Source organism: Neofelis nebulosa, chromosome X, assembly GCF_028018385.1.
Source record: "Neofelis nebulosa isolate mNeoNeb1 chromosome X, mNeoNeb1.pri, whole genome shotgun sequence".
Taxonomy (NCBI): Eukaryota; Metazoa; Chordata; class Mammalia; order Carnivora; family Felidae; genus Neofelis; species Neofelis nebulosa.
Window position 1 is genome coordinate 38,626,527 of NC_080800.1, and position 24,620 is coordinate 38,651,146.

The 24,620-nt window shown below is 42.5% G+C and overlaps 1 long non-coding RNA gene across 1 annotated transcript in view; it reads right to left on the reverse strand.

The window, feature by feature from the left end:
* LOC131501917 (uncharacterized) overlaps positions 1-22,084 on the reverse strand; it is a 144,668-nt gene extending 122,584 nt beyond the window's left edge. Inside the window, exon 1 of the long non-coding RNA XR_009256927.1 lies at positions 21,860-22,084. This is a non-coding gene — a long non-coding RNA (uncharacterized LOC131501917). The remainder of the gene's footprint in view (positions 1-21,859) is intronic.
* Between the last annotated feature and the right edge of the window lie 2,536 nt (positions 22,085-24,620).

Genomic DNA, 24,620 nt, shown 5'->3' on the forward strand with positions numbered 1-24,620 from the left:
TCTCAAAATAAGTAAATAAACCTGAAAAAAAAACTTCAATGTATTACATATAATGCAGTTTCTAAAAGATTTATAATGTATAATGTATATAATGTATAATGTAGTTTCTAAAAGATTGCCACTCAAGGGGTGCCTGGGTGGCTCAGTCAGTTAAGCATCCGACTTCGGCTCAGGTCACAATCTCACAGTATGTGGGTTCGAGCCCCGCGTCGGGCTCTGTGCTGACAGCTCAGAGCTTGGAGCCTGTTTCAGATTCTATGCCTCCCTGTCTCTCTGCCCCTCCCCTGTTCATGCTCTGTCTCTGTCTCAAGAATAAACAAACATAAAAAAAAATGTTTAAAGATTGCCACTCAAAATAGTTAACATTATGCCACCTACTAGATAGATGGGTTATCTGAAAAACTCACTCAAGCAGAATACCTTTTGCTTCAGTGATACTCCAGAAGTAAGGTATTAATACATTAATGCCATTGGAACAATCACAAGAACCAGGCTCAGATACTGCTCCCATTTTGCAGAAGAGAACACTGAGGTTCAGGGCAGTTACCGGATTTCTTTACAGTTGCACATGGACAAAGTTTAGTCAAGTTCCTCTGACTCAAGGAGCAGTGCAGTAGGCTTATTACTATTCTTTTTGTGAGTACGTGGCAAGCTGGAAGAAAAAAGGCTTGAACCATCTCGGGGAGAAAGGTCTTTAACTTTTATTTATTTAAGTCATCTCTACACCTAACGTGTGGCTCAAACTCACAACCCCGAGATCAAGAGTCGCACACTCTTCCGGATTAGCCAGCCAAGTGCCCCGAGAAAGGTCTATTAAGATGCTCTGTAGGTGGCCAACTTCAGCACCTGCCTTAACATCTCCCATGACCCCTCCTTAACTCGTCTGAGTGGGCCCTTGGCATTCTTTTAAGCAATGAATATGATTCTTCAACAAGTATTCAATGAGTCTTACCGTAGATACAGCTAGGCTTTCAGAAGAACCTCTATAACCTTTTATATCTAGGAGCCTCTGGTACATCTATCTGTTCTCTGGTTGTAGATAATAATAAATACAAACCGAAAGGACCCTGCAAAATGCCTGCCTTCTGTGGGGGCCTAGAAATTTCCCCTCAAATCTGTTAGAAATATTTAAGACATCCAAGATCAAAATTGACTGATTTCTGATCTGATCAAGGACTATCAGGTCCAGATTGAGCGAGGATGTAGGATGTTAAAAGATCAGGAAGACGTGAGGCCCACTTTGGCACATCGAGGTCCTGGGAAGGCCAGTTTTCCCACGATCCCTTTAGATCTGCAGGGCTTGGTGCGGGCATCTTCTTGGGGCAAGAAGAGGAGTTGTGTGTAATTCACAGATCCGCCAGGTGAGCCTTAGAAATGGTGACTCTACGTCCCAGGAAGCACCTGAACTCCACCCAAAGTTCGAAGGTAAACCACTGGGTAAGACCCAGAATGCAAAGACCTGGGACCAAATTAGGTTTAACAAAGCCACACTCCCCCTCCCAGGCCTGTGGAAGACCAGATATGGCAGAGAAGTCACTCGCCACAAAGAACTGTGAGTCTCGCCAGCGTTTTCAACCCTGTCGCAATCCGTCATCCCAGATTCCACCTTGAGGACTGAGAACTTCATTATCCCAACTGCCAGGAATGCTGCTGGCTTCTATCTCTCAGCTGAAGCCTGTCCAGGAGTTGGCAAAAGCAAAGAAGAATCAACTGCCTTAAGATCATGCTCCCTTTCTAAGTACACCTCATCCATTGACTGGTCAAGGTTAGAGTGGAGAGTCTGGTCCCCCTATCTCAAGGTCAGTAGCAACTCTGAAGGGCCATCTCAGCTTCAGAGCTCCCTGGGATATCAGCTGACACCTTTGCTCTGTCTGTAGCACCATTCACCTCCACCAGGCCCTGCTCCTTTCACTTCCCCAGGTGTTGATCCTGAGAATGATCCTGAATACACTTTCTACACAGTAAGTTCTGGCTCAGGGTCTACTTTCTGGGCATAGGGATTCTGATCTCAAACAACCCCTTATAAAATGTAAAAGATATTCGAAGTTTGGCAAACAGAAAGGCCATGAGTGCAAATAGCTAAAATATGAATGCAGCAGAAAGTATCTTCCTTGGAATATTGTTTTAAGAGTGGAAAAGTGAAAGGGGCGCCTGGGTGGCTCGGTCGGTTAAGCGTCCGACTTCGGCTCAGATCATGATCTCATGGTGGGTGAGTTCGAGACCCGCGTCGGGCTCTGTGCTGACAGTTGGGAGCCTGGAACCTACCTTGGATTCTGTGTCTCCCTCTCTCTCTGACAATACCCCGCTCATGCTCTGTCTCTCTCTGTCTCAAAAATAAACATTAAAAAAAAAATTGTAAAAAAAAAAAAAAAAAGAGTGGTAAAGTGAGGAACTTTGAAGAGGTCGATAGGAAACTGAAAATTTTTTTTTTAAGTTTACTTATTCATTTTTGAGAAAGAGAGAGAGAGAGAAAGATAACGGGCAGGGGCAGAGAGAGAGAGGGCGACAGAAAGAATCCCAAGCAGGCTCCGTGCTGCCAGTGCACAGCCCACAGCACAGAGCCCAACTTGGAGCCGGAACTCACTAACCATGAGATCATGACCTGAGCCAAAACCAAGAGTCCAACATTTAACCGACGTAGCCAACCAGGCACCCCAGAAGCTAAATTATTTTTTAAATTGTGGTTTCCAGCGTCCGATTCTTGGTTTCAGCTCAGATCATAATCTCATGGTTCCTGGGTTCAAGCTCCACATCAGGCTCCATGGGGAGCCTGCTTGGGATTCTCTCTCCCTCTCTCTCTCTCTCTCTGCCCCTCCCCCATCCACACATGTATCCACAGTCTCTCTCCCTCTCTCTCAAAATACATAAACTAAAAAAAAAAAAAATAAATGAAAGTAAAAAAATTTTTAAAAGGAATAAAAAATGATTTAGGTTCAACTTAGTTTTAGTTGTAAGGATGTTTCAACCTAGGGTTATTTTAGAACTATAATCCCAGGCAGAAGTGCTGAGTTTTCATTTGTGGTAGGTTTTTCATGGCTAGACCAAGGATTGATATTTTTAATGTCTAAGAAGCTCATATACATCAATAAATAAAAGCATGGATACTTCAAAAGATATAAATGTTTCATAGCATGAGTAGATAACTCAAAAGAAAGTATTAAGAACAAACCATGGGGTGCCTGGGTGGCTCAGTCAGTTGAGCATCTGACTTCGGCTCAGGTCATGATCTCACAGTTCATGGGTTTGAGCCCTGTGTCGGGCTCTGTGCTGACAGCTCAGAGCCTGGAGTCTGCTTCAGATTCTGTGTCTCCCTCACTCTCTGCCCCTCCCCCACTCATACTCTATCTCTCTCAAAAATAAAACATTAAAATTTTAAAAGAACAAATCATCTCTAGTTATATAAAATGCAATTAAAACAATGTTTTCTCTATTAAATTAGCATACATTAAAAAATTATAAAATGCCCAACGCTGGTGAGGTTTTGATGAAACACATTCTTACCACTGGCATGGTGAAAATTGGGACAGCCTTTGCCAGAAGGGCAGGGGGGATACAGTGACATTTGATACTAAAACTAAGACATTAATATTCTGTATGTTAAGGTAATTCTGTTTCTTGGAATCTCTCCTAAAGAAACAATTCTAAATACTGGAAAAGCTTTGGTCTACGCATTTTTTCATTACAGCATAACTCGAGTGGCAAGAAAACAAATGTCAAACATGTAAAGTAAGTCAATGTATGCATTTGATGGGCTGTTACGTAATCACAAAGTGATTACAAAGAATTCATAAAATATGAAAAATGCTCCTCTAAGAAGAAAGATGAACACATCCTGTATTTCTGCTGTTGAGCAGAAAAGTTTTCTTCCACCTAATATTACTTTTTTTTTTAATTTTATTTATTTTGAGACAAAAGAGAGAGAGGGAGAAAGAGCCCACACACATGAGCGAGCAGGGAAGGGGCAGAGAGAAAGAGAGAGAGAGAATCCCAAACAGGTTCTATGCCCAGTGCAAAGCTGGACGCAGGGCTCAACTCGGGGCTCAATCCCATGACCTCGAGATCATGACCTGAGCCAAAACCAAGAGTCAGATGCTTAACCGACTGAGCCACCCGGTGACCCCTAATATCACTTTTAAACAATTATATCCTGCATTTAAAATATTTTCTCTCACAATTTAAGATACCAAAAAGACTTTGTCTGTATCAGTTTTTGTAGTATTTTTTTTTTTAATTTCGAGATACTCTGTATCACGTTGGACAGGATTCATTCACATCACTGGTTCTCTAGGAACTGGACAGAAGGGTTCGTTGAAATGGGTTGGAACGTAGCAGGCTAAGACACTGTCCCACTGTGGAATGTCTTCCAAGACTTTTAGAGCTTTTAAACAGTCCAAAGCCCGGGATCATTGCCCTCACTCTATTTGCTCTAGCAAGTGCAGTAAGAAGACTTTATTTACTGATCTACCAAAGGGATTTTGCCTCAAGGTTACTCGACCCAGAAAGCCATCAGCAGTAAAGCCCCAGGACCCAAGGACACCTGGAAGGGAAAGTGCTGTTAGCTACATTTCATCCTTAACCAGTTAGACCCCGTGTTACTTGAGCAGATGTGTATTATCAGATGTGAAGGTGCTAGCTTTATGTTTTGCACAAATGTTCCAAAGTGAATCTCACGGTGAGGTACTAGAGACACAGAAATGTGTCTACTGTATTGCTCTGCGTTTCCTTGAGGGAAGAAATGCTCATGAAATAGCCTGGTCTGTGAGTTACTACTTTAGCCTCACTGCCCTAGATGAGTTTGACAAATAGAAAAGTCTGTTCCTTTACTGCAGCAGTACTTGGAAAATCACTTGTATATCACCAAGAAATGTGTCCATCAAACACTCTGAATGTTTATTTTTACATTTCAAATCCAAAAAAACGTGGTGATAAATTTATCATCTGTCCTCTTATACAAGTTTGCAATAATTATTCCTAACATGTGTTAACATACCTTAGCTATTTAAATATGAAGTCAGTGGTTTCATTTTCCTTTTTTTTTTTTTTAAAGTAATCTCCACCCCCAACATGGGTCTCAAACCCACGACCTCAAGATCAAGAGTATGTTCTACTGACTGAGCCAGCCAGGTGCCTTGATGGTTTTATTTTCCATACTAGAATTTTATTGTCTTATTTCTTTTCAGTGGGATAAAATTTTCCTTTTTTTTTTTTATTTATTTTTCTTAAGTAAACTCCACGCCCAACGTGGGGCTCAAACTCAACACCCCAAGATCAAGAGTCACATGCTTTACCAAATGAGCCAGCCAGGCACCCCTGGATATGATTTTCAAAGAGAGGGTAATGGGAATTTGGATTTTAAGAACATGAAACGTTGGGCACCTAGGTGGCTCAGTTGGTTGGGCCTCTGACTCTTGATTTCAGCTCAGGTCATGATCCCAGAGTACTAAGATCAAACCCTGCATCTGGCTCCTCGCTGAGCATGGAGCCTGCTTAAGATTTCTTCTCTTTCTCCCTAAACAAAAAAAAAAAAAAAAAAAAAAAAAAAGAGAGAGAGAACAGAATAGTAACACTTGTTAGAACAATATTATTACTTCTCTCCAACATACATGTAAATGGACTCCTATACAAAATAAAAGCTTTCTCTTTATTATGCCAATTATACCAAATCCATTTTGCCAAGGTGACACTCTTAATATTCAACAGGGTACACCAAAAATATGGAGGTACGGGAACCCTTGTACATTGCTTGTAGGGATATAAAATAGCATAACCATTTGGGAAACAGTTTGGCAGTTTCTTTAAGAGTGAAACATAGAACAACTGTATCATCCACGCATTCCACCTGCAAGCATTATCCGAGAGAAATAAAAGCCCAAATCCATACAAAGACCTGCATGCGAATGTTCATAGCAGCTCTATTTGTAATAAACAAAACCGGAATCAACCCAATGTTCGAGAGGTGAATATAAACAAATCGTAGTAGATCTACAATTCCCCAATATCCATGAATACCCAACATCAGCAATAAAAGAGAATGAGCTGTGATACAGACCACAACATGCGTGAATTTCAAAATAATATGCTGAGTGAAAGAAGCGAGATTAAAACAAAGAACATATCCTGTTTCAATCAACGTATGCAACATACTGGAAAATGCAAACTAATCTAGAGTGACACAGAGCAGATCAGTGGCTGCCTGGGAATTAGGTATGGGGGGGATGATGAAGCTGCTCAAGGAAATGTTTGGGGCTGATGGAAATGTTCATTTTCTTAACCATGGTGATGGTTTCAGTGTGCATACAGGTGCTAAAACACATCAAACTGTACTTTTAGATATGTGCAGTTTGTTGTAGTTCAATTACACCTCAATAAAGCCCTTAAAAGTCAATAAGGGGCCCCTGGGTGGCTCAGCTGGTTTAGTGTCCGACCTCAACTCAGGTTATGATCTCACAGTTCACGGATTCGAGTCTCATGTCAGGCTCTGTACTGACAGCTCGGAGCCTGGAGACTGCTTTAGATTCTGTCTCCCTCTGTTTCTCTGCTCATTCCCTGCTTGCACTCTCTCTCTCAAAAATAAATGAACAAACATTTTTAAAAACTTAATAAATAAAAAATAAGATAGATGGAATAATATTCAATAGAAGAGGGTTATAAAAAAAAAATAATAGGTTGGGACTCCTGGCTGGCTCACTCGGTAGAGCATGCGACTCTTGATCTCGGGGCTGTAAATTTAAGCCCCACATTGGGTACAGAGATTATTTGAAAGTAAAATCTTAGGGGCTCCTGGGTGGCTCAGTCAGTTAGGCATCCGACTCTTGGTTTTGGTTCAGGTCATGATCCTGTGGTTCATGGGTTGGAGCCCCGCATGGGGCTCTGCGCTGAAGGTGTGGAACCTGCTTGGGGTTCTCTCTCTCTCTTCCTCTCTCTGCCCCACACCCACTCACACAAGCTCTCCCTCTCTCAAAATAAATAAATAAAACTTAAAAAAAAAGAGCTGGGTGGGTGTGTGGGTTAAATAAGTGATGAGGACTGGGGCGCCTGGGTGGCTCAGTCGGTTGGGCATCCAACTTCAGCTCAGGTCATGATCTCACGGCTTGTGGGTTCGAGCCCCGAGTCAGGCTCTGTGCTGACAGCTGGGAGCCTGGAGCCTGCTTCAGATTCTGTGTCTCCCTCTCTCTCTGCCCCTCCCCCGCACATGCTCTGTCTCTCTCTGTCTCTCAAAAATAAATAAACATTAAAAAAAATTTTAAATAAGTGATAAGGATTGAAGAGTGCACCTGTGATGCGCACCAGGTGATGTATGGAAGTGTTGAATCACTATATTGTACACCTGAAACTAACAAAACACTGTATGCTAACTAACTAGAATGTAAATAAAAACTGAAGAAAAAATAAGATGTCACGACTGAGTTTCTTATAAGGGGGATATAGAAAGGGATTCACACATCCTGATTTTTCAAGAACTGCACAGGAAGCTACATAAGGAACTAGCAGTAGAACTGGAAGAATCCCGTGGAAGGAACAGTCACTAAGCGACTTTCTGTTCACTAGGTCATCAGCTATGTAAGACCCCTGCAAGAGAGAGAGCAATTCTTACTGAAATTTCAACAACGCAAGAATCAAAGATCTGGGGAAAGCCAAGGGGAATACTGAGCAAATATAATCCTGGTTCAAATATAATCTCAAGTTCATCCATCCAAGAGACAGGGATAAAAAAATTAAAAGGCTCCTAGAATACACAGCGGGCAGTCACCTGACAAATTTCAGCCTACTACCTAGGCAAATAAAGGTGACTAGGGAGTACACGTGAGGACCCATAACATCCTGCGGAATCTCTTTTATAAAACTGTGCACACCGACAATTTCCCCATGCATCCATGAGTGTATTTTTTCTTATTTATTTATTTATTGTAAGAGAGACAGAAAGCACCAGCAGGGGAGGGGCACACAGAGAGGTGGGGGGAGAGAGAGAATCCCAAGCGGGCCTTGCACTGTCAGCGCGGAGCCCAATGCGGGGCTGGAACCCATGAACCATGACTTGAGCAGAAACCGAGTCTGGCACTTAAGGGACTCAGCCACCCAGGCCCTGTGCCTCCGTTAGTGTTTAAAACTTAAACCCAATTGAAAGATTTTACGTTTCACTTTGGTATAAGCCAAGGGGAGAGGGAGAAAAAGAAGGAAAGAGAGGAAGCCAAAGAGAGATAGCAAAGAAATGCCAGAGGCCTGGGGTCTGCTGTCCCTGATTGAATGTGCCAGCCACAGAAGCAATATCTTAAGCTAGTTAGGAACACATCTGCCTCCCTCCTCAACATGAAGGATTAATCTTCCTCAATATATCTTCCCTCTGAGGCGTCTCTGGAACTGCTGTGTCACTCTTCTGTTCTGTGGATCCTCTTGGCAAATGGCTTTGAGAGGACATGATGAAAATGCGCTTTGGGTCTTGTTTGAAATGACCTTCACATAGGGCACCGGGGTGGTTCCTTCTGGTCAAGCTTTTCACTCCTGATTTCAGCTCAGGTCATGACCTCACGGTTTGTGGGTCGAGCCCCGAGTCGGGCTCTGGGCTGACAGTTTGGAGCCTGTTTGGGATTCTCTCTCTCTCTCTCTCTCTCTCTCTCTCTCTCTCTGTGCCCCTTCCCCATTTGGTCTGTCTCTAGATCTCTCTCTCAAAATAAATTAAAAAACATTAAAAAATTAATAAAAAAACACATAAGTGACCTTCACATAAACAGAAAGAATAGGCTCCCATCTAAAAGTTCTGACATGAGGGGCGCCTGGGTGGCTCAGTCAGTTAAGCGTCTGACTTTGCCTCAAGTCATGATCTCATGGTTCAAGGGGTTCAAGCCCCGCATAGGGCTCGGCACTGACAGCTCGGAGCCTGAAGCCTACATAGGATTTTCTTCTCCCTCTCTCTCTCTGCCCTTCCCTTGCTCTCTCTCTCTCTCTCTCTCTCAAAAATAGACACTTAAAAAAATTTTAATAAAAAATAATTTTTTTTAAATTGCAAATGCATACACCTGGGAGAACTCAATGACAAGCAACTCAAAGAAGCTGTTAGAACTTGGGCTTATACAGCATCTTAACAAAAGAGCAATGCATTTGTAAAGACGTGAAAGGATGAAAGAAAAGGGTTTTAGGCTTCCAGGCACAGTAAACTTGGGGGAAATGAATAGATGGTGAAAATTAATAAAACATAAGGCTATTCGTGCAGGTTCATTTTAACAATGAACCTGATGTAACAATGCCCGCCTGCATTTCTTACTAGTGACAAAGTCACAAGGTACTGCTAATACTACTGTGGTTTGTTATCTACAAGCAAATGGAAAGAAATGTTAATCCTAGCTAGAGGTTAGTAAAAAATGCAAATGTAAGGGGTTTTTTCCCCCCTTTTCAAGATCACAGATCCTCCTGAGTTCTAGGAGTTGACCTCAAGTTAAGAACCCCTAGTCTAGGGGGGCCTGGGTGGCTCGATAAGTTGAGTTTCCAACTTCGGCTCAGGTCCTGATCTCAGGGTTCATGGGTTCGAACCCCGCGTCAGGCTCTGTGCTGCCAGCACGGAGCCTGGAGCCTGCTTCGGATTCTGTGTCTCCCTCTCTCTCTCTGCCCCTCCTCCACTAACGCTGTATCTCTCTCTCTAAAAAATAAGTATTCAAAAATTTTCAAAATAAATGAACCCTTAGCCTAAAAATGTGAGGTCTTATTGTACAATCCCCCCCACACACACACACACACCAGACATACACACATTGGTCCCCATCATATACCAAACTCCATGCTCAGAGACAATAGCCAGTCTTTCCAGACCCTTCCCTTCCTCAAATCGTGGAGAATCCTCAAGAGACAGATACAATGCCTGACACCTCACCTCTGCTACTTGTGGTACCTCTTCATGTCTTTTTTATCTGTAACTCTCTCTGCAGGCCTTGTAACCGATGCCCCCAGGTCAGTTTCATCTTTTACAAAAAAAATGTTATTTCAGGGACACCTCCTTGGCTTAGCTGGCAAACTCTTTTTTCCTTCTTTTAAGTAATCTCTGATCCTGCTCGGGGCTCGAACTCACAACGGGGAGATCAAGAATTGGAGACTGAGCCAGCCAGAGAGGAGACTGAGTCAGCCAGAGTATGGGACTCCTAAGCTCGGCATCATGAGTTCAATCCCCATGTTGGGCATAAAACTGACTTAAAGAAAAAAATTTTTTGGCAATAATCATGATTTCAGGTTTTAATTCCCTCCAGGGAAAACTTTAATCTTAAGATATCATAGGTATAAACTGGAAGGATTTTCACAAACACAGGTATTCTGCACTTACAGCAATAGCTGTGAACTCCAAATTTTTTATCCGTAACATGAAGTAATTGAAAATAACGAGGCTGACTCATGCTCACACCTCCCAATCCAAACTGTTCTGAAGAACCTTCACCCCCATGCAAAAGATCATTGTGACTGATAACAGAGGTCGGGTCACCTCTTTTCAAACATTCTTTTCCAGTGCAGCAGATTTAGAATGGTATATTTACCGTGCATATACACTGTGATTCCCACCTCGTTTTCACAATACTTTTAAGGGACTCGCTTAAAAATAGAACATACAGGGGTCATGGCTGGCTCAGTTCATACAGCATGAGACTTTTGATCTCGCAGTTAAGTTTGGGCCCCCACGTTGGGTGTACAGATTACTTAAAAATAAAATCTTAAAAAAAGTAAGAATAAAAACTAAAAATAAAAGTCACCATAGCTCCAAAGTCTTTCTTATCAGTAGGTGTTTTGGATGCAGTTGGCCATTAATCAGCGTCCTGATAAGAGACGCATGACTAACTCAGTTGGGATTTTTGAACAGGCTTTTTAAGAAGGGAGTATTTACAGGGATGCCTGGGTGTCTTCAGTCATGGCCTTGAGGTTCGTGAGTTCGAGCCCCATATCGGGGTATTCTCTCTACCCCCCCCACCACTCCCCCACTTGTGCTGGCTCTCTCTCTCAAAATAAGTACATAAATTTAAAAAAACAAAAAAGGAGTTTTTACAAAGGTATGGGCTGGGTTAAGTACGGGAAGCAACAAGAGATGCCGAAGCACCCAGGGGACTGGCAGGGTGGGAGGCCATAGTTTGACCTGACGGAGCTTGGGGAGGGATCCCAGCTGAGAGCTGGAGCTGTGGGAAAATGGCAGGACAGAGGGAGGGAGGTAACCATGGCCGGGACCTCATCTAAGTGGGGGACAGGGAGAGATCCTGATGATGATGCAATAAGCACTCTGACCTTTCTCTCCTGCCCTTCAGTCTCTAGCTAACCTCCATCCCCATGGCCCAACCCAACCAGAAGCTAAAAGGCAGGGGTGTTCAGGCCCTGCCTTCCATAGGGGGGGGTCAGAGCAGGGCAAAGAAAAGTGGAAAAAGCAGTGTGGAGGAGGGAAAAGTGGAGAATAGACAGCACTTGCCCTAGGGCCTTTTCAAGTGTTTATACAAAAACAATTTGAGGAAATTGAAGGCAGTTATCTGGTTCATAATTCAAGTCCCTCTTAAGATGATGCTTTTAAGGAAGGTTTTATTGGCCTGGCTTCCCAGTTTCATATTGATCAAATTGTGTAGATAATTGTTTGTTTACCTTACCGTTTTACTTCACCCTTCCTGGTCCCAGTCAGTGGGAAGGCCTGGAGGGGCATTTCTTAAATGAGGCAGATTTGGGCTTAATTGTTAATTCGCTCAAAAGAGAGTACCTCTAGGGAGTTGTTAGGGGTTTTCTTGTTGTTGTTTGGGGGGGGGTTGTTTTGTTTTGTTTTGTAATCATTCCTGTTCAAATTCTGTCTTGAAATATTGAAAGTTACAGGGATGATTTAAAGAACAACCTGGACTTAGGCGAAAGAAAGAATAAACACATTTATAAATGTCAGACGTGGCCCCTGTAGGGGTTATTGATGCAGACAGCCAGAGCCAGCATTAAAAAAATTATCCAAAGGGCTTCTTGATTCAATATCATTGCTGACCAGAAGTCTGGCAAAGAACTGATGCTGATGTGCTTGGAAAGCCTTAGCTTTCCCTGGTCCCCTGTCACTGCACATAAGAACCTTTAAAGCAGCCAGGGGCTCTCAAGGTCTGAGTACAGAAACTTCCGTTTCAACCACTAAGCAGCCGGGATGATGTAGCTCCCCCCACACCGGCCAACCATCCAGTGCTTCCCTCTGAACTTAAGTCACCTGTCACGTATTTTTTTTTAATGTTTTTTTATTTATTTTTGAGACAGAGAGAGACAGGGCATGAGCAAGGGAGGGGCAGAGAGAGAGAGGGAGACACAGAATCTGAAGCAGGCTCCAAGCTGTCAGCACAGAGCCGGACGCGGGGCTCGAACCCACAGACTGTGAGATCATGACCTGAGCTCAAGTCAGACGCTCAACCGACTGAGCCACCCAGGCACCCCACCTGTCACGAATTAAGAAGCCCATCCACATACCTTTATATTTCTTCTTGTATCTGGGAGACTCCTCTGAGACTTTAATTCAGTCCAACACATCACACCTCAGTGATAACCATCCCTGTGGTATCCCCACGATCGGTGTGGCTCCTTCCCACAATGCGGCTATATCTCAAAGTATTACTCTGGTTGTACCCTGGGGTTTTTTTTTTTCCTGCCCCCCTCTTTACACCCCCTGGTGCACGGAGGACCAATTCCGTTGTTCCAGTCTACATGGCAGGTGAAGTTAAGGTACATAAAAAACATTCAAAGAAACTTCTAACTTATGTGTCAAAGATTCTTGGAAATGTGTACGCCAGCTTTTCCTCTCTCAGAGATTAGATGAGACAGAGCCTAGGCAAAGTGGGAAAAGACGCACGGTAGAATCTGAAATGGAAGAGGAAAGACAGAAGAGTGGGAGGAATGGATTTTCTGTCACAATAACCAGAGCGCAGAGGAAAAATGGATCCCCTTTCCCCTATCCCTATCAACTCATAATTCGTGGACAACTGAGCTTTCAACAATACTAATATCTGGTGGGTCCCTTTTTCCATTCCACCCTTGACCAAAAGGTGGAGATGGGAGGCATGAAAGGAAAACCTCAGCCCCTGGGCTAAGGTAGAACAGAACAGAAACAAGGTTATCTTCCTTCAGCAGGGCAACAGGAGACGTATTTTCTGTTCCACGTTCACTTCAAGAACTATGTCAGAAAGATGAAGGTTAGCTGCTTATGACCGAAAACCCCAAATAATAATGATTTAAACAAAAATAAGTATACTACTCATGTAGAAGAGGTTTTAGAAATGCGTATATACTTTTCCCTCTTATTACTCAGCTGGCCTCCTTCTAGGTCATGGTCCCAGAAGGTAACGTGATTTCTAGCCTTCATGTCTACATTCCAGGTAGCAGGAAGGAAGAAAAAGAGGGAACAATCCCTCCCTTTAAGCAAACTTCCTGGGAGTTTCACATGACATTTCCAATTGCATCTACGTAACAGAACTTAGTCACACATAGCTGCAACAAAGGCTTCGAAATTATAGTCTTTATTCTGAGCAGCAAAAACTATGGGTTCTATTTCTCTTTTTTTTTTTTTTCCATGCTTAGTTACGGGTTCTATTTCAAAGGAAAAAAGGGAAAACAGATATGGGGAGAAGGGTAACTGTCTCTTCCACATAGATAATCAGAATGATCTTCTTTCATTTTGTTAAAACAAGACCATGGACCCAAGATGGAGTGACTTATGCCAAGCCCCCCATCACCAAACTTAAATGCCATTTTCAGCTCTCCCAGAAATGGAAACTTTAGTCAGTCAGGAACTACCTGATGAACACTAGTGAAGGAATCTGCCAGACAGATCCCTGCCATATCCCTTAAAGGAAAGGAACCTTGCAACAGACCAATCAGCTTTTCTGCCTAGTGCAACTTCCTTGTTCCTGCTCCCTTCTGCCTATAAAAGTCTTTCATGTTGTAAAGTACCTCAGACCTCCTCTCCACTTTTTTTTTTTAATATAATTTATGGTCAAGTTAGTTAACATACAGTGCATACTGTGTGCTTTTGGCTTCAGGAGTAGATTCCCATGATTCTTCGCTTATATACAATACCCAGTGCTCATCCCAACAAGTGCTTTCCTCAATGCCCATCACCCATTTCCCCGCCCCACCTCCCCCATCCCTGACTTTGTTCTCCGTATTTGTCTCTTATGGTTTGCCTCCCTCTCTATTTGAAACTATTTTTTCCCCTTCCCTTCCCCCATGGTCTTCCGTTAAGTTTCTCAAATTCCACATAGGAGTGAAAACATAGGATACCTGTCTTTCTCTGACTAACTTATTCACTTAACATAGTAGTCTCCAGTTCCATGCACGTTGTTGCAAATGGCAAGATTTCATTCTTTCTCATTGCCAAGTAGTATTCCATTGTGTATATAAACCACAATTTCTTTATCCATTCATCAGTTGATGGACATTTGGGCTCTTTCCATAATTTGGCTATTGTTGATAGCACTGCCATAAACATTTAGGGTACATTCTTCTCAGAGCTAGAACAAACAATCCTAAAATTTGTATGGAACCATACAAATACATCACAATCCCGGACCTTAGCCTGTGCTACAAAACCGTAATCATCAAGACAGTATGGTACTGGCACAAAAACAGACAGGAAGACCAAAGAAATAGAATAGAGAACCCAGAACTGGACCCACAAATGTATGGCCAACTCATCTTTGAGAAAGCAAGAGAGTATCCAATGGAAAAAAGACAGTCTCTTGAGCAAATGGTGCTGGGAGAACTGGACAGCGACATGCAGAAAAATGAAATTGGACCACTTTCTTACACCATATACAAAAATAAATTCAAAAAGGATGAAAGGCCTAAATGTGAGAAAGGAAACCATCAAAACCCTAGAGGAGAAAACAGCAACAACCATTTTGGCCTCAGCCACAGCAACTCCTTACTTGTCACATCTCTGAAGGCAAGAGAAATAAAAGCAAAAATGAACTATTAGGACCTCATCAAGATAAAAAGCTTCTGCACAGCAAAGGAAACAATCAACAAAATTAAAAGGCTACTGATGGGATGGAAGAAGATATTTGCAAATGACATATCGGATAAAGGACTAGTATCCAAAATCTATAAAGAACTTAATGAATCTATAAAGAACACACACCTGAAAAACAAATAATCCCATGAAGAAATGGACAGAAGACATGAATAGACACTTTTCCAAAGACAGCCAGGTAGCCAACAGGCCCATGAAAAGGTGCTCAATGTCACTCATCATCAGGAAAGTACAAATCAAAAGCACAATAAGATACCACCTCACACTGATCAGAGTGGCTAAAATTAACAACTAAGGAAACAACAGATGTTGGCAAGGACGAGGAGAAATGGGAACCCTCTTGTTCTGTTGGTGGGAATGCCAACTGGTGCAGCCGCTCTGGAAAACAGTGTGGAGGTCCTTCAAAAAATTAAAAATAACCCAGCAATAGCGCTCCTCTCCACTTTCTAGATGGGTTTAGTCCTTTCAGTGTGAGCCTCAGTTTTGAGGACAGCAACTTCAGAAGGTAAGAGAATAGTAGTAAGATTATTTATGTGTTGCCCATTTTTGATAGGGATCCCAGAGGCCATACAACATTTTAGGATAATACCCCGAATTACAGTGATGACATTCCACCAGGACATATCAAATTGCTAAGAATTTCATACAATTTCTAGAACACTTATACACCTATACAAATACAGCACAAGGCTTAGTTACTAATTCTATTTTGACAACGCTTCTGAAAGGAACAGCTTTGAATCCAAATGACAGCCCTGCCTTAGTTTAAAGCTAGGTTCTCTTTTCTGCTTATTATGGATCTTTGATAAGAAATACAATTGCTGAGAAGTCTGTTTTGCTTGCTGTTTGCTATGAGCATTGTGAGACCTTTCCTGATTGTAACCCGCTGTAGAATGGGCTGTAAAACTTCCTAAATGTAGTCTGATATGTAATGGAATGAGTGATTGTATACAAACTAACCGGCATTTCTCGCTTCTGTAAACCTGCTTGCTTAGCACATTCCTCACCTACCCCCTTCCCCCTTTCTTCCTCCCACCACAAGTAAAAACCTCCCCTGTGCTATTTGTCTCTGTCTATAAAAACGCTATACCAACCCTAATCGTGGCCTCTTGTGTCACCGGCGACGAGTGCGCAGAGGACCAGGTTCGAACCTGCAATAAACGACCCTTGCCGCTTGGCTTTGACTTACGACTCTGGTGGTCTTTTGTGGGAGGTTTTGGAACTTCAGGCATTACACTTCCGGTGTAATTTAACATACCAAATAAGCCTGATTAACAAATCCATTGAAATGTTGCTTGAACCACCTGGAAAAATGCCACAGTTTCTTTCAGGTCAAAAAGACTTTATTTAGAATTGGCCTCAGGAAGAGGCACCTGGCTGGCTCAGTTGGTAGAGCATGTGAAACTGGGTTGCCAGGTCAGGAGCGCAAGCCCCAACTTGGACATAGAGCATACTTAAAAAAAAAAAAAAGGGGCGCCTGGGTGGCTCAGTCGGTTGAGCGTCCAACTTCGGCTCAGGTCACGATCTCGCGGTTCGTGAGTTCGAGCCCCGCGTCGGGCTCTGGGCTGATGGCTCAGAGCCTGGAGCCTGCTTCGGATTCTGTGTCTCCCTCTCTCTCTGCCCCTCCCCCATTCATGCTCTGTCTCTCTGTCTCAAAAATAAATAAACATTAAAAAAAAATTTTTTTTTTAAATAAAATAAAATTAAAAAAAGGAAAGGAATTTGCCTTAGGAACACATATCAAGAAAGGTTTTAAAGCAGTTGTCTAAATAGGATCACACATTATTATAAAACTTAATATTTATATAGTAACAAAACTTCCCTGTCTTAATATTAAGACTCGGTTTCCTAAGTATTCAAAGACCTGATAAGGAGAGCAAATACAGGAAATTTTTTTTAATGTTTTATTTATTTTTGAGAGAGAGAGAGAGAGAGAGAGACAAAGCGCAAGTGGGGAAGGGAAGGGGCAAAGAGAGAAGGAGACAGAATCGGAAGCAGGCTCCAGGCTCTAAGCTGTCAGCACAGAGCCCGACACAGGGCTCAAACCCACGAGCCGCCATGAGCTGTGGCGATATCTTCCCCATGGAAGATAAAATGGGGACTCTTTTGATTTCTGGGTAGATTACTTTAAAAATAAAGGAACTTTCACCATCGGTTATCAAAAGTAGACCAACGGTCAAAAAAATGATCCTTTAAACAGAGAAGACCAAATTCTAATTTTGCACCAGCTTACTTTCGCAGCCAGGGCAGAGTGGTGCAAGAGGACTGGCTCCGGGGGTCCCAAACAGATCAGGTTCGGCCTCTCGCTGCTGACAAAACCCAAAGGCAGAGAAACCGAGTGGAGGTGAAACAAGAAAGGAATTTATTTCAGTGGGACCAACGCCGGGCAGACAGCGGACTAGTGTCTCAAATCCTGTCTCCAAAGTGCTGAAACTTCTCAGTTTATAGAAGGAAAAAGTGGGACAAAGGTCGGGGGGTACAGGCAGGTGGGCAGCAAAGGTCAGATCAACACTGTCAAGAGCTGGCTCTTGATGGCTCAGGGCAGTCCGCATTGCTTAAGGGGGTAGTTTCGGTTCCCAGCAGGGGGTACTTTGCCCAAAGAGTCTTTTGCCTGAATTAAGTGATAAGGGGAAAGAACTTAACAAAAAAGCTTGAGGTCCAAATGCAGGTAGTTGAAGTTCTCTTTCACTTTTGATATTAAAATATATTCATTTCAGGGTGTCTGTGTAGCTCAGTCAGTTGAGTGTCTGACTTTGGCTCAGGTCATGATCTCACGGTTTCTGAGAGACAAAGCGTGAGCAGAGGAGGGGCAGAGAGGGAGGGAGACACAGAATCCAAAGCAGGCTCCAGGCTCTGAGCTGTCAGCACAGAGCCCAGTGCAGAGCTTGAACTCAGGAACTGTGAGATCATGACCTGAGCTGAAGTCGGATGCTAAACGGACTGAGCCATCCAGGCGCCCCTCAACAATAAATAAATGCTAAAAAATTTTTTAACAAATAAACATTAAAATATATGTGTATACACACACACACACACACACACACACACACACACATATATTCATTTCAACCTTAGTCCTGAGCACATAAAATTCCTTTCCAAAGATTACTTTTTCACACACTTTCTTCCTCAAAAAATTGTATCTCCATTCCTTATACTTCTTTTACCGAAAATACATGTTACTTCCTTTGCGTATGAAGATTTTTCCCTTATTTCTAGTAGCTTTAATTACATGTATTAATTAGAATTCTAACCCCTTAGAAACCTTAATTTCTAGTGAAAACTAAGAAGTAAACAATTAGGAATGGTATTAGCATTCGGTGGCTTGACAGACTTATAAATACTTTTTATAATTTCTAGAAGCATATGCTTTCTCATGGTAAATGCCATAGCACGGCACAAACCATGTTTGCTAAGAGATACAAAAATCTTTAGCTTCCCTGTAATAAACTAAAAGTGGATGAACTTATGTTCAGTAATTAAATTTTCAGTATTTAATATCTTGTTTGGAAATGATCTAAATATTCAATAAATTTCCATCATTTAATTTAATTTAGCAAACCTCTTCAATTTCAAGATACCAAAAAGATTTAGGAAGTTCTTTTTAAGTACACATCCCATAAAATATAATTATCCCTAAAAATTGTATCTGTAAGCCCTTATTCCACTTACATCTAAATCATTTGCTTCCGATAATTATGTTTATATTACCCACGAAACATCATGAGACACCAGACAAAACAGTCATCATTCTAAGTTCTTTTTGCTGACAAATTTTCTGACAGAGACAACATGAATTTGACTAGTAAAAAGACGTGCCTACTTTAATTAAATCTACTAACTTAAACTAGCTTTTATTTATCAAAGATCATCCCCAGATCATGTGAACTTGAAAAACATTCAGGTTAATTTCTTTTTTTTTCAAGTTTACTTACTTATTTTAATTTTGTTAATGTTTATTTATCTTTTGACAGAGAGAGAGAAACAGAGCGTGAGCGGGGCAGGGACAGAGAGGGAGACACAATCTGAAGCAGGCTCCAGGCTCTGAGCTGTCAGCACAAACCTGACAAAGAGCTCGAACTCACAAACCGTGGGATCATGACCTGAGTCAAAGTCAGACGCTTAACCAACTGAGCCACCCAGGTGCCCCAGTTGGTTTATTTCTGAGAGAGAGGTGGGGGGGTGGGGGGCGCTGAGAGAAGAGAAAGAGAATCCCAAGCAGGATCCACGCTGTCCGCGCAGAGCCCCACGCAGGGCTCGATCCCAAGAAGTGTGAGATCATGACCTGAGCCAAAATCAAGAGTCGGATGGGTTAGTTTCTTCATGAAAGTTTTAGAATGTCCAAGACTTACAAATGCTGGCTTTTCAAACCAACTGAGTAGGGCTCTTTAACAAATTATATTTAGCTATACCATCCAGAGATAGAAAAATACATCATATTAAAACATGTATGTGGTAAACACACACACACACACACACACACACACACACACACACACACACAAATGCAAAGATCTAATAGCTCTTGTTTTTACCAGTATTTGTGGAGAGGACACTATAGGCCTAATTTCCAAATACCTGCCTCTTTTTTTTTTTTTTTTTTTTCCTTCTGAGAAACTTCTCCCTAAAGCTTACATTTCAGAGAATGGCTCCTGCTCCTTGAGAAGATGAGGATAGACAGTTTGTATCACAAAGACACAGATTAAGTAAGTGCGGGTCAATTCTGTTTCCAAAGTCCTGCCTTTTTCAAGCATTTTCAGAATAGGGAGGTTTGGGGAAACTGGCAAAAGGGTAAGTGAAGTTCTGAACTTCTGGAGCCACACCGTTGGCCTTACAGAGAGTCACTGGCAGGACAGGATAGTTGTGTCCATTTCCCTAAAGAATTGGCTCATAACTTTTGCTTTAGGTACCTTTTATCTCTTTAATTAGCCTTTTGCAATGAATCACTCAATGAAGCTATTTTGGAATTTCAAAACCTGTTGTAGGCTTCTGCATACTAGTTAAAATAGGTTTAAAAAATATTATCCTGTTTGTTTCATTTGGGAGCCCGTGTTTTTAAGTGCACTTTTTATTTTATTTTTTCATGCTTATTTATTTATTTATTTATTTATTTTTTATTTATTTTTGGGACAGAGAGAGACAGAGCATGAACGGGGGAGGGGCAGAGAGAGAGGGAGACACAGAATCGGAAACAGGCTCCAGGCTCCGAGCCATCGGCCCAGAGCCCGACGCGGGGCTCGAACTCACGGACCGCGAGATCGTGACCTGGCTGAAGTCGGACGCTTAACCGACTGCGCCACCCAGGCGCCCCTTATTTATTTATTTTTGAGAGATAGAGAGACAGAGCATGAGTGGGGAAGGGACAGAGAGAGAGAGATCCAGAACTTGAAGCCGGTTCCAGGCTCCACGCTGTCAGCCCAGCGCTTGAAGCTGGACTAGAACTCAGGAAACGCGAGATGCTGACCTGAGTCTAAATCAGATGCTCAACTGACTGAGCCACCTAGGCGCCCCTTAAGTGCACTTTTTAAATGATTTTATCTATTTGGAACATTCCTCATAATGACCCTTGTAATTTCCAGCCATTTTTAGTAAAATTTTGCCAGCTTGGTAAATCTCCGCACCTTCCAGGACTATAGTTCTTATGTATAAAATAAGCAAGTAAAAAATTAAAAATTAAAAAGTAAAATAAAATAAGCAGGTATGCTGGAAGGTCGCATGCTCACCTCTCTGGATATAAAGGATCCATTTCCTTTGGCTAGGCCTCTGGTTTCCTAAAGCCACAGAAATAATCTGAGGTGGGGGGGGTGGGTGCAGGAAGGGCTGAAAGAATGAGGTTGCAAAGAATGAGGGTTGCAGCTGCCCCCACAGTTCCCAGGGGCAATCTGGGGACTGTAGAGAGAAAACTAGTCTTTACCGGCCTGAGCTAGAAGGAAAGCCATCTTAGGTTTCCTTCTAGGTAAGCCATCTTAGGTTTCCTTCTAGGTCGGCATGATTGTATGTAAACTTGGTTTAAACCAGAGCCTGATGCGCACCTGCTTTGTGAATGCGTTGCCTAAAGGAAACCACCTTGTCCTTGAGACACCGATCAGTGCTCCTAGCCCCTGCATTCCTTGATGTGAAACTCCGTGATTCCTGTCTGTACACTAATCTATAATCTGGCTTTTTTACAAAATGTGAAAAAGCATATAAGCTCGTAAAAACGGTTCATTCTCCAGAGTATCTTCTTCCCGGGTAGCTGGACTCGAATAACACTCAAACACAACTCCCTTACATGTAACGATTCTAAAAGCTTTGTTCATACTGTGTCCACGGGACAAACCAAAGGGCTGGGGTTTCTTTCTGGCTCCCGAGATACCCACTTAGCAATAACCTTTATCTACACAAAGCAAGACAGACAAACACGTACACCTCCATGTATCAGCAGTTAACTAAGAGGTGTTACTGCCTCCCGGCCACAAGAAGGCCCTCTATGCACCACCACCAATCCCGAGGAATCTTGGATTGGGGAAAAGGGCTTGGACCCGCAAACCCCGAGGAACGGGGACTGCAGGCCAATTCCAAACAAATGGAGAACCGCAGACTAAACTGTCAGCAGTTCCCAACGTGGAATCCAGAGACGGGGCTGGGGCTAGGGCATGGGGTTTCCCACCCGGGGAATTGCAGTCTGAAAAGCCAGAGGCATGGCTCCACGCAGACCCAACCGTCTGCCAGCCAGGTTGGGCGCGGGGGCATTACTGCCGGCTCAGCTCGGCTCCTGGGCAGGACCATCTGCCAGGTCAAGCTGACCTGCCCTTTTAAGGAAAGCCAATTAAATCGGGAGGTTGAACGCAATACAAGACCTAAGCTCAACCGAGAGGAACTTACCAGAGCCCTTGAAACGGCCAGAAAGACAGTGAACTCAAGAGTTTTCGGGGGCACCTCGCCCGTTTCTTGTTCCCGAATGCCAGTGGAAGTTAGCTTCTAATTGCCGTTGCTGACCCCAAATTCACTGGAAAACAAAATTCAACCAAGTAAACTTGGAACATTTCCTTGGCTTTCTTAAGTGTTTCGTGAATCTGGCAGCAGTCCACCTAGCAAGTGGAGGAATTATACAAAATGGAAGCCTCTTAGGGGAAGAAGGGTCGGGCAAAAAAGTTATTAACAAAAGAGAAGAAAGGGTTATTTCAGGCCAGGACCTCTTTTGCCGGGGGGGGAAGGGACCAGCAGGGTTTTTGCCATGCAGATTACCTTCCTAGTGCCAATCAGAGAATTTCAGATCGACTGTTACAAGGTCACATTCCTGAGAGAGTTGAAGCTGTAATTAAGTCTTGGTATGCCGTCGTTGGGGGCAAATGGCTCCATTTTGAGCTTGTTGTTGCTGTTTTAACAAATGAACAGAGAACATACCAGCAAAAATTCATGTAGAGAGAGAATTCAGGCCAAAAAGCAGCATAGTAAAAAAATTATGAAACATTGGGTCTCTCTTGCTGATGCATACAATGTGTGTGTGTTGGGAGAGCTGGGGAGGTGGAGAGCCAAACCAGGAAATTGATAACGGCAATGCAATTAACTAGATTCCAGCTCTTACTTGCATTTTACCAAATAACAATATTTTATAAGTTGAAGTGTCGGCATTTCAACAGTGATATGTATATAAATGAAGTATAATCGCTAGTGGCTTATATGGACTATTATTCAGAGATAACTTTGGTGATGCTGGTGAGCATGGTAAGTACATTTCCTGGTTTTGATAATGTATTGTGGTTTTGTAAGATGTTACTGTTGGGAGAAGCTATGTGAACGGTCACATAGGACCTTTCTCTACTGTTCTTGCAACTGTCTGTGAGTCTGTAATTATTTCAAAATAAAACCTTAAAATTTTTTTATTGTTTCCGTGATGATCCTATATATTTTGTCTTACACAATTGAGACCACTTGCCACTGAAATTTTTATCATGCTTTTTTCCTTCCATCTTGTATCGTAATAATTTTCTCATGCCATGAAAAAATCCCTTGCAAACATAATTTTTGACGGCTGCATGATGTCCAACGGCATATTTGTAACATATTCCTATCCATTGCCTTATTGTTGCTCTGTTCAGTTGTTCTGAGCTGTAGGGATTCATTTTTGCAAGGGGTTATTATAAAAATGATTGAACTACAGACTTTATACAGAAATCTTTCGTCTGGGTTTATATTTTTATGAACGAGTCGCAGAAATAGAACATTTCCATGAGTAGGAGTGAATATTATGAAGGCTTCTGATACGCATCACCAAATTGTTTTTCTACTACGTTTGTACCAATCCACTTTCCCAAGAGTTCGGTGTGAGAGAACCTTTTGTCACCAGCTAGGCCCCAAGACCTGACCTCTACTGCTCAGCTGCTTGTACCCACAGACCTTTGTCCCCCATTTTTCCTTTAAGCCCTTCTTTCCAGCTTCTCTCTTAACTCAGGCGAATCGTGGGCACATAGCATCCCATGATGGACAATGATACTACCCCTCAAGTGATAATGCCTGCCTGTAGGACAAGCTCTGCTGGCCCAAAGCACCCTGACTAGTTTGAGCTAAACCCACGCAATGAGTGACAGTTACCTTTAACCCATTATAATACTAAATCTCCCCCAAGAAGGCGCACAAGCCTCATTTACATTGTATACAATATATGGGTAGGCATGTTTCCTTAAGGCACATGCACAACCTTATGCCCTCCTCTGCTAAAGATGACAAAGCTCCCCTTTCTAACCTTAACCCTAAATAAAAGGAACCCATTCACCCTTGCTCAGAGAGGCAAGGCTTTGGAAGTTATTCCCCACGATGCAAATAAAGTTTCTTTTGTGCAACAACTCCACTGATCTGCAACTCACCAAGGAGCAGACTCCTGTCCCCTTGGTTACCCTTTCTCACATTCAAATTGCCATTTCTGAAAGAACACATCAAGAAACACTTCAGACAGCAGATTCCTGGAGAATTTGCTAACCTTCAATTCTAGAAGACACCACTCGGTCACATCTCAAAATGTTGGTTTTGGCAGCTAAGACCGTTTATAGTGGATGAGTGGCAAACAATCAGATACTGAGGTTGTTAGCAAGTTAAAATATATTTATTAAAAGAGCTATAAAGGGCGCCTGGCTGGCTCAGTCGGTAGAGCATGTGACTCTTGATCTTGGGGTTGTAAATTTGAGGACCACATCAGGTGTAGGGATTACTTAAGAATAAAATATTTTTTAAAAGTCATTTGATCCTTATCATGACTTTATTAAAAAATAATTTAAAAATAAAAGGGCCATAAATTTTGTACACCTCAAACTAAGGTGACATTGTGTGTTAACTGTACTTTGAGGGAAAAAAAAAAAGAAAGAGCCAGGAGCACCTGGGTGGCTCAGTCTGTTAAGCATTCGACTCTGGGTTTCAGCTCAGGTCATGGTCTCACAGTTCGTGAGTGTGAGCCCTGCATCAGGTTCCCCACTGAGCCTGCTTGGGATTCTCTCCTTCTGTCTCTGTCCCTCCCCTGCTTGCTCTCTCTGTGTCTCAAAATAAATATATACACTTAAAATAAAAAAAGTTTTTATTAAAAAAAGCGCCCTGAATTCTGATTACTAGGCCTGAAAATGACAAGGCTGATGTTTTGTTGTGAAAAACAAGG